This window comes from Macaca thibetana, chromosome 4 (assembly GCF_024542745.1).
Source record: "Macaca thibetana thibetana isolate TM-01 chromosome 4, ASM2454274v1, whole genome shotgun sequence".
Classification (NCBI taxonomy): Eukaryota; Metazoa; Chordata; class Mammalia; order Primates; family Cercopithecidae; genus Macaca; species Macaca thibetana.
The window spans coordinates 55,218,127-55,228,752 of NC_065581.1; the positions used below are offsets into that span (position 1 = coordinate 55,218,127).

The 10,626-nt window shown below is 37.8% G+C and overlaps 1 pseudogene; it reads right to left on the reverse strand.

The window, feature by feature from the left end:
- Positions 1 to 1,579: 1,579 nt before the first annotated feature.
- Positions 1,580 to 3,581, reverse strand: LOC126953388 (methylosome subunit pICln-like; annotated as a pseudogene).
- Positions 3,582 to 10,626: the final 7,045 nt, after the last annotated feature.

Sequence of the window (10,626 nt, forward strand, 5' to 3'; positions counted from 1 at the left end):
TCATCGCCTTCATCAAGGAATTAGGAAAAGAGCTGCTGTAGAAACTGAGCACAGTAGATTTCCCTGCTTAAGCTACCTGATTTTATCCTCACGCTTCTGATGGTCCAACTTTAGGTAGACGACATACCCTGTTTCTTTTTCTGGTCTGTAGTGGGTTCAATTATGTCTCTTAAGATTCATTCAAGTTCTAATTTCTAATACCTATAAATGCAACCTCATTTGGAAATAGACTGTAGATGTAATTAGGTTAAGAAGATGTCATATTGGATTAGGGTGGGCCCTATATCCAGGTGGGCCCTATAATGAATGTTAGTATCCTTATGTGAAGAACAGAGGACACAAAGATACACAGAGAAAGACATGTGACCATAGAGACAGGGATAGGAGTGATGCAGCTACAAACCAAGGAACACAAAGGGTTGCTGGGAGCCACCAGACGCTAGAAAGAGGCAGGGAAGAATTCTTCCCTTGAGAAGGACAGTCCTGTCCCACACTTTCATTTTTTTGTTTTGTTTTATTTTACTTCTGCCTCTGTAACTCAGAATAAATTTATATTGTGTTAGGTCACCAAGTTTTCAGTATATTTTTGTGATAGCTCTAAAACACAAACAGGCAAAATCTGTAGAGGACTATGTGCTCACAAACAGGGTGTTCCCCATAAGTCCTGCTCTCGCAAACGAAGCAGGGCGTTCCCGACAAGTCCTGCTCTCGCAAACAAAGCAGGGCGTTCCCAATAAGTCCTGCTCTTGCAAAGGAAGTAGGGCATTGGGGGCCAGTTTATATGTAAACATCTTGAAAATCCAGAAAGTCAGGGAAAGGTCAGAAAAAAACAATGTGTCTTGTGACTTGGCAACATTCCACAAACGACTGTATAAAATAAAGCGGACTGCGCCATTCGAGGCGGCCGCCATGTTTGTCTTGTCTTGTGTTGTCTTGTGTGTTCATTCCTTTGTTTAGGAAACACGCGGACCCCAACAAAATCTGCCTCCCTGCCCCCTTTAACCAAGGTCAAACGGGATGCTGGGTAAAATTCTAGTTAGAGTAAATGATGTCCAGCTAAGTCATCAAACACAAGGCCATTCAGCCATCTCTTAAAGATACTCCTCTAAAATGGCAGCAATCATTTCCCCACCTCCAATGAGAACATCTGTTCCCTTTCCCCAATGCTGAGACCTTTGATTCCTTCCATTTTTTCCTTGCCTCCTCCACAAATATCCCCCAACCTATGTCCCAATTCCCTGTCAACTTTCCCCTATTCGCTTTAGAAATAAAAACCTTGAAGACTTTGTCACAGCCATGATTTTTTTTTTTTTTTTTTTTTTTTTTTTTTTTTTTTTTTTTTTACCCTTGTGTAGAATGCAGGTAGGAGTGAGGGTGTTTACAGTCCGGGGAGCAGGAAAAATGAAGGTCAATAATGTCAGCTTGACCTTGAATGGCAGCTTGCCTTTCTTTCATGAGAAATCTAAATATTTTTATTTAAAAAATTAAAGCATCTTACACTCTAGAGTTAACTTCTCCGTATTTCCATAGCTTCTTGAAATTATGGTACAGAATTATCTGTTCCTCTTCCCAAGTTTATATTGTTAAAAACACTCATTCTTTTGTCTTTTCCTTGTCTATAAATGGGATGAAGATAGCTTATCCTGCCACAGTATTCACTTATGATAATAAAAATATATAGATTCAATGAAGAAAGTTTTGAAATATGCAAAAGTGAAAAGCAGAAAAATGATTTACTTAAAAGCAGAAAAATGATTTACTCATAATCTCATTTGCCTTGAAGTAAACAGTGTTGTACCCAGGGTATACATTATTTAGACCATTCAGAAACATTTTAATGGCTGTATAATATTTTCTTACCTAGATGGCTATATCATAATTTATATCACTGAGAAAATAAAAGCTATCATATAGGAGTAAAACTCTAAACTTCTTGTTTCCTGCTTGCAACTTAATCATTGGCCCTTACCGTGTTCCTTCTTATGTATTAGAGGGGACGTAGAAGAGTTAAACTTATTCCAAGTTTTACCTAAATTGATGCCCCAAACATCTTATTTTTTTCCCAGGAACTCAGGGTACTTTTTGATCACCTTTAAAGTTTCCCATAATTTCCCCATCCATCAAGGCTCTCAAAAGAGCTTTGTTTTTATCTTGTATATGAGTCTGGCATTTATTTTTCTTTTTTTAAATATAGAAAACCTAGGTTTGTTAAGCTATTACAAAAACAAAATAATTACCATTTGAAATACTTTGAGGACTTCATCCCAGACTCACTCACTGGTTCTGTTACAGAAACTGATCTAAAAGGCTGGAAATTAAAAAAACATAACCAAAGAGGTTATAACAGAGCAGCCTGGTAAAACATGGTGAAAGGAACCCTCTCTTTCCCAGTCTACCTGTAACTCCAAGCTCCCGTGCATTTTCACCACATAGGTCTGCTAGCTTACAGAAGATGCATACAATGAAGGCAGGAATTATAGACCTACTCAGAGGGTACTCAAACACATAAAGTTTTGGGGTAACGAATAAACTACAAATACCCTCTTGGTTAAGTTAATTCATCAAGTTAGTAAAGGTCATAGTATCTCTTCTGCTAGTGACAACTTGTTATCTCAGCACAGTCTGTCTCAAGAAAGAACTGGTTCATGTTGGGTTTTGGAAAAGGAAAAAGACTTTCATCAACTTTGCTCCAGAATGGAAAAGGCATCAAGTCTCTCCTACAGTTAGGAGCAGAATTTTTTGTTGTTGTTGCTTTTTGTTTTTGTTTGTTTGTATGAAATGGAGTTTCATTCTTGTTGCCCAGGCTGAAGTGCAATGGCATGATCTCTGCTCACCGCAATAGGAGCAGAATCTCAAACCTGCATAAATCATTTTCAGTGATCAACATCTGCATTCTCTAACTGTCCAGCAACTGTTGGTGTGATATCCACCTCCATCCCATCTTCATAATCTAATTGAATCTTCTCTCCTGACCCCAGCCATGTTATACTGGCTGTTCACAGACTGAGAAACATTTTCTTCTAATCTCTCCAATGTGGGTTGGACTTCTTCTGTTAATGGAATAATCCATCTTCATAGGTGTAAAATGTAGGGATGTCCCCTTGTCCTCATTCATGTGTTTCCACATCATATTCTTTCCATCGTAGTCATCTGAATCCTCATCCTCAGGATCTGGCATTCACACATTGCAGTGAACATTGCCTCCAATGCTGATTTATCACTAGGTACAAATATAAATTCAGAATAAGTTCAACATAATCATCACTGTCTTCCTCTTCTTCATCAGCAACAGATTCTTTGGATTCTTCAAATTTGTCATTCACTGTAACATACAAATGTTCTCCTAGACAGTCAGGTCGGTCCCTGGATAATGCACATAAACTAATGGTGGGATAGTCCAGTGAGAATCCTAATCCAGAGCCATCTAACCAAGACAGGTGGCTCTCAGCGATGTAAAGGGTACCGATGCGGAGGCCCTTCCTTTTCAGCACAGCCTTGGTGTCTGGCTGCTGCCGCAGATGCCCCTCTGCCAGCTCAGGTAGCAGGAAACGATTTCGGCATATATTTCTCAGTGTACCGCAATGTTAGCATTACACCGCCAAAACTCCAACTCAGGTCAACAGAAACCTCACTGCAAAATCCAATGGTTACTTTTATAACATATCTGGTTTCATTTTTCTGCAGTATTTAAAAGAGTTTACTATGACTTTTGTCTTCAAATACTTCTCCCTCTTAGCTACTATGGGCAGCTATCTAAAAGTATTCCTATGACCTTTGTGTTGTCCTCCCCACACTAGGCCCTCCATTTTCTTTGCTGACTATGTACTAGTATTTGTAGGGCTTCAGTTGTGCATATTTGTTTAGTTTCACTTGACATATTAATTTCTATGAAATGTATTAATATTTCATCTCACTAACTTAAGCCTTTTTCATTTGTAATATGGATTATTGAAACAATTCTCAGTGGTTTTCCTTCTCCCAGTCTTCCTCAAATTAATCATCTACATTGCTGTAAGAGTAATACTTCTATGTTAATTAGACCACCAAATTACTCCCATGCTTAAACAATTTTAGTGGGCTCTATACCCTCTCTAGGATAAAAGTCAAATGCACTCATGGATCTCTCTTGCTAGCCTTTACCCTTCATCTTCATCTGGTCCCCAGTTTGAACTCATTAACCATGCATCAGAATGCCTAGAGCATCCTTTTAACAACTTCTTTTTCCTCCAAAGTTCCCTATAATCTGTCAGGGCTTTGATGAAATTTTATATAACCCTATTTCTACATCCAGAGTATAGGTTAACTGTTTCTTCAGTGAGTTCATATGGCTACCCATTCATAATCATCCTAACATTTCATATACCATATTGCAGTTGACAATTTACAATTTATTGCCCACCAGACTACAAATTTTTTGAGGACAAGGACTTTGTCTTATCTTCATATCTAGCATGGTATCTGATACAAATTAAAATTTCTGATAATTTTTAAAATTTTTAAGTTGTTGTGGGCACATAGTAGGTATGGGATATATTTTGACAGGAGCATGCAATGTATAATAATCACATCAGGGTAAATTAGATATCCATCACCCCAAGCATTTATACTTCATATTACAAATGATCCAATTACACTCTTTTGGCTATTTTAAAATGTATGATTAAATTAATTATAGTTATCATGTTCTATCAAATACTGGATCTTTTTCATTCTTTCTAACTACTTTTTGGTACCCATTGGCTATCCCCACTTCCCTTGCCCCACTCTACTTCCCAGCCTCTGGTAACTGTCATTCTACCCACTATCTCCATGAGTTCCATGGTTCTAATTTTTACCTCTCACAAATAAGTGAGAACATACAAAGTTTGTCTTTTTGTACCAGGCTTTTATCACTTAACATAATGACCTCTAGTTGGATTTTTGTATATGGCAAGAGATTGGGAACTAGTTTTATTCTTCTGCCTGTGGATATCCAGTTTTCCCAGCACCATTTTTGAAGAAACTCTCCTTCTCCAACTGTATGTTCCTGGCACCTGTGTCAAAAATAAGTTCACAGTGTATGTATAGATTTGTTTCTGGGTTCTCTATTCTGTTCTACTGGTCTATGTGTCTGTTTTTATGCCAGTGTCATGCTTTTTTGGTTGCGATAGCTGTGTAGTATTATTTGAAGTCAGATAATGTGATTCCTCCAGTCTCGCTCTTTTTGCTCAAGATAGCTGTGACTATTCTGGGTCTTTTGTAATTCTGTATAAATTTTAGGATTTTTTTTCTATTTCTGGGAAGAATGTAGTTTGTATTTTGACAGGGATTGAATTGAATCTGTAGATTGCTTTGGGTAGTATGGAAATTTTGACAATATTGATTATTCCAATCCATGAACATGAAATGCCTTCTCATTTTACTGTGTCCTCTTCAGTTTCTTGCATCAAATTTTTTTTATAGTTTTCATTGGATCTTTCACATCTTTGGTTAATTTCCAGGTATGTAACTTGCTTTGTACCTATTGTAAATGGGATTACTTTTTAAATTTCTTTTTCAGATTATTTGCTTTTGGCATATAAAAATACTCCTGATTTTTCTATATTGATTTTGAATACTGCAAATTTACTGAATTTATCAGTTCTAATAGTTTTTTGTGTGTGTGTGTGAAATCTTTAGCTTTTTCCAAATATGAGATCATATCATTTGGAAACAAGGATAATTTGACTTCTTCCTTTCCAATTTGGATGTCTTTTTATTTCTTTTGTCTGTTTGATCTAGCTGGAACTTTCAGTGCTGTGTTGGATAACAGTAGTGCTTCTGGGCATCCTTGTCATGTTCCAGATATTCAAGGAAATATATTTCAGTGTTTTTTTTGTTGTTGTTATTGTTTGTTTGTTTGTTTTCTATTATGATACTAGCTGTGGATTTGTCATACATGGCTTTTATTATGTTGAAGTATGTTTCTTGTATACCCATTTCTTACTGTATTTATCAAGAGGGGATGTTAAACTTCATTATTTTTCAGCATCAATTGAAATGATTCTATGGCTTTTGTCCTTCATTCTGTTGATATAATGTATCACATTGGTTTGCATATGTTGAGTCATCCTTGTGTCCTTGCGATAAATCCCAAAGATCATGACAAATGATCTTTTTAATGTGTTGTTGAATTTGGTTTGCTAGTATTTTATAAGGTTTTTACATTAATATTCATCAGGGATATTGGCTTGTAGTTTTTTTTTTTTTTTTCTTTGATTTATCTTTGGTCTTGGTGTCAGGGTACTACTGGCCCTGTAGGATGAGTTTGGAAGTACTCACTTCTCTAAATTTTGGGATAGTTTGGGATTGTATGAGTGTTATTTTATTTTTTTAATGTTTGGCAAAATTGAGCAGTGAAGCCATTGGGTCCCAGGTTTTACTTTGGAGACTATTTCTTACAGCTTTGATTTCATTACTTGTTATTCATCTGTTTAGGTTTTTTATTTCTTCATGGTTCAATGTTGGTAGATGGTATGTGTCTAAAAATTTATCCGTTTCTTCTAGGTTTTCCAACTTATTGGCATAGAGTTGCTCATAGTAGCCTCAAATTTTTGAGTTATTGGTTGTAATGTCTCCTTTTTCATTTTTGATGTTATTTGAGTCTGTCTAAACATTTGTCAAGTTTATTCTTTATCTAAAGGTTAGTCAAGTTTCTTTTCAGAAAGCAACTTTTAGTTTCATTAATCTTTTGTATTGTTTTGTTCATTCAAATTTACGTTCTAATTTTTACTGTGTCTATTCTTCTAAATTTGGATTTAGTTTGTTCCTGCTTTCCTAGTTCTTTAAGATGCCTCATTAGGTTCTTTATGTGAAGTGTATCTTCTTTTCTAATGTGGTTAGCTATAAACTTCCTTCTCAGTACTGCTTTTACCGTACCCCATAGGTTTTGGTATGTTGTGTTTCTATAATCATTTGTTTCAAAATACTTCTCAATTTATTTAATTTGTTCATTGACCCACTCATCATTCAGGAATATAATGTTTAATTTTCATGTGTTTGTACAGTTTCCAAAAATTCCTCTTATCAATTGTTTTATTCCCTTGTCATCAGATAAGGTTTGATATAATTTCAACATTTTGAATGTTTAAGTCTTGTTTTGTGGCTTAGCATATAGTCTATCCTTGAGAATAATTCATGTGCTGAGGAGAAAAATGTTTATTCTGCAGGTGTTGGATACAATGCCCTGTAAATATATATTAGGTCTATTTGTTCCATGGTGCATATTAAGTCCAATATTTATTTGTTAATTTTCTGTCTTAAATAACCTGTCCACTGCTGATAGTGGGGTGTTGAAGTCTCCAGCTATTATTGTATTAGTCTCTCTCCAGCTCTAATAATATTTACTATATATATCATAGTGCTTCATGTTGGGTGCATATATATTTTAAATCATTATGTCTTCTTGCTAAATTGACTCCTTTATCATCATGTAATAATGTTCTTTGTCTATTCATGTTTGAAGGGTATTGTCACGGGACATACTATTCTCAGGTAGAAGCTTTTTTTGTTTTTTTCTGTCAGCAATTTAAATGTCATGCTACTCTCTCCTGGTCTATGAGGTTTCCACTGAGAAGTCTGCTGCCAGACATATTGGAACTTTATTGCTTGTAATTTATTCCTTTCCTTTGTTACTTTTAGAATCCCTTATCCTTGACCTTTTGGGGTTTGATTATTGAATGATTTGAGGTAGTCATCTTTGGGTTAAATCTGATTGGTGTTCTGTAACCTTCTTGTATTTGAGTATTGATAATCTTCCTCTAGGTTTGAGAAGTTCTGTATCATCCCTTTGAATAAACTTTCTACCCCTAGTACTCTCTCTCTCTGCCTCTTCTTTAAGGCCAATAACTCTTAGATTTGCCTTTTGGAGGCTATTTTCTAGACCTTGAATGTGCCACATTCTGTTTTGTTCTTTGGTCTGCTCTGTGTATTTTCAAATAGCCTGTCTTCAGGCTCACTAATTCTTTCTTCTGCTTGATCAGTTCTGCTACTAAGAGACTCTAATGCATTTTTAGTATGTCAGTTATATTTTCAGCTCCAGAATTTCTACTGGATTCCACCTAATTATTTCAATTTCTTTGCTAAATGTATCTGATAATATCCTGAATTCTTTCTGTGTGTTATCTGTAATTCCTTTGTTTCCTCAAAACAACTATTTTGAATTATCTGTTTGAAAGATCACACATCTGTCTCTCTATTGGTCCCTGGTGCCTTAGGTGAGGTCATGTTTTCCTGGATACTCCTGATGCTTGTGGATGTTCATTGGTGTCTGGGCATTGAAGAGTGAGGTATTTATTATAGTCGTCATAGTCTAGGTTTGTTTGTACCTGTACTCCTTGGGAAGCCTTTCCAGGTATTTGAAGGGACTTGAGTGTTTTCATCTATGCTTTTGGTTACTGTAGCCATATCTGAATTAGAGGGGACCCCAAGCCCAATAATGCTATGGTTCTTGCAGACTCACAGGGGTATTGCCTTGGTGGTCTTGGATAAGATCTGGAAGAATTCTCTGGATTACCAGGCAGAGACTCTTGTTTTCTTTCCTTACTTTCTCTCAAACAAATGGAGTTTCTCTCTCCATGCTGAGCTGCCTGGAGCTGGGGGAAGGGTGACACAAGCACCCTTGTGGCCATCAATACTGGAACTGCACTGGGTCAGACCTGAAGCTAGCATAGCACTGGGTTTTGCCCAAGGCCCACTGTAACTACTACCTGACTAGCACTTAGGTTTACTCAAGGCTCTAGGGCTCTATAATCAGCAGGTAGTGAAGCCAGCCAGACTGTGTTTTTCCCTTGAGGGTGGCAAGTTCCCCTAGTCCCAGGTGAGTCCAGGGATGCTGTCCAGGAAACAGGACAAGGAGTCAGAAACCATATAAATCTACCTGGTGATCTATTTTACTGTGGCTGAGATGGCACCCAAACCACGAGACAAAGTCCTTCACACTCTTCCCTTCCCTTTCCCCAGGCAGAGGAGTCTCTCCCCGTGTCTGCTACCACTACAGGCCCATGGGGAGTAAGTACTGCCAGGATACCACTGATATTCACTTAGGGCCCAAGATCTCTTCAGTCAACTTGTGGTAAATGCTGCCATGTCTCGGACTCACTTTTCAGGATAGTGGGCTTCTCTCTGGCCCAAGGTAGGCCAGAGAGAAGGCAGTCCCTTGGCTGTTCAAGAGCCAAGGGAAGAATCAGGGACCTCAGGGGCCTGCTTGGTGCTCTTCCGCACTGTGGCAGAACTGAAACCTCTGCTGCAGAACAAAGCCTTCTTTTTTCTTCTCTCTGCTTTTCTCAAGCAGAAAGGGCCTTTCTCTGTAGCCATCACAGCTGGGACTGTGCTGGGTCACACCTGAAGCCAGCATGACTCAGATTTTCATCCAAGACCCACAATATGCACTGCCTGCTTACTGCTGCGGATTGTTTAGAGCCTAAGTGCTCTTTGGTCAGCAGGTGATAAATTCTGCTAGGACTCTGTCCTTCCCTTTAAGGAAACAGGTTCTCTGCTGCCCCAGGGTCTGTCTAGAAATGTCATTCAGGAGCTAGGGCCTGAAATAGGGGCCTCATGACTCTCCCTGGTTCCCTACCCTACTGTGGATGAGCTAGTATCCAGTTTTCAAGAAAAAGTCCTATTTATTCTTCCTTCTCCTCTCAAGCAGAAGGAAGAAGTCTCTTTCGGAGCTGTAGGCTGCAATGCCTGGGGTTGGGAGCGAGTCATGCAACAGTCCATTAGTTGCCTTGGCTCCTGTCTCACTAGGCATGTGTGCCCCCCGAAGTCGAGTGGCTCAAAGCCCAGCACTACACTTGATCTTGCCTAGAATTTGCAGTCCTTATAGCCTAGATTGTCTTTCAGATTTATTTAAGACCCCAGAGCACTTTTTCCCATTGTGGTGAGGCTTGCCCAAATTCAAGTTCTGATTGCTGGGATGGGTGATTCCCCTCTGGCTAGAGCAGGTCAGAATACTCTAGGTTCCAACTGAGTTCTGTCCAGTGTTGCTTTCTGCTGTGCCATAGCAGCATTGTACTCCAATGCAAAGTCCCACAAATGCTGTCTCTACCTCCCCCAAGCGCACAAACTGTTTAGGGCATACATACCCCTATGACTATATTCAGTCCAAGCTAAAATGCTTTCTCTATAGACTGAGTCCTAATTTAGCTTCACGTCTAGCTACGTTACCCAGCCTTCTTGTTTAATGCTTAAATATCCTCTGTAGTAACACTTTGGAATTCTTTATTCCTATTTTTTCATAATATGCTTCTAATACTAATATTTAGATTTTTAGACTTGACTTTCATTTTTTCTTTTTCTTCAAATTTGTTTTTATATCTTATACCTGTATTTTCTGTCCATTCCTACTCTTAAGCATGTGAACTTCTTACTCCAGGTATATTTTTAGTAAAAATTCTTCAATGACGTTTCATTATGCCAATATTTTGTTTTATAGTCTACCTTTGCCTTAATGGTTGCTTTTGCAGAGATTATTTTAATCAGTTGGAAAGTTTTCTCAATACTTCAGTAGTTTTAATAGGAGCATCTTACAGATTTTCCTGTGGTTTTATGCTTATTTTAAGTGGTTTTATTTTTTATGGACCAGAAATAACTGGCATTTCTGCATGG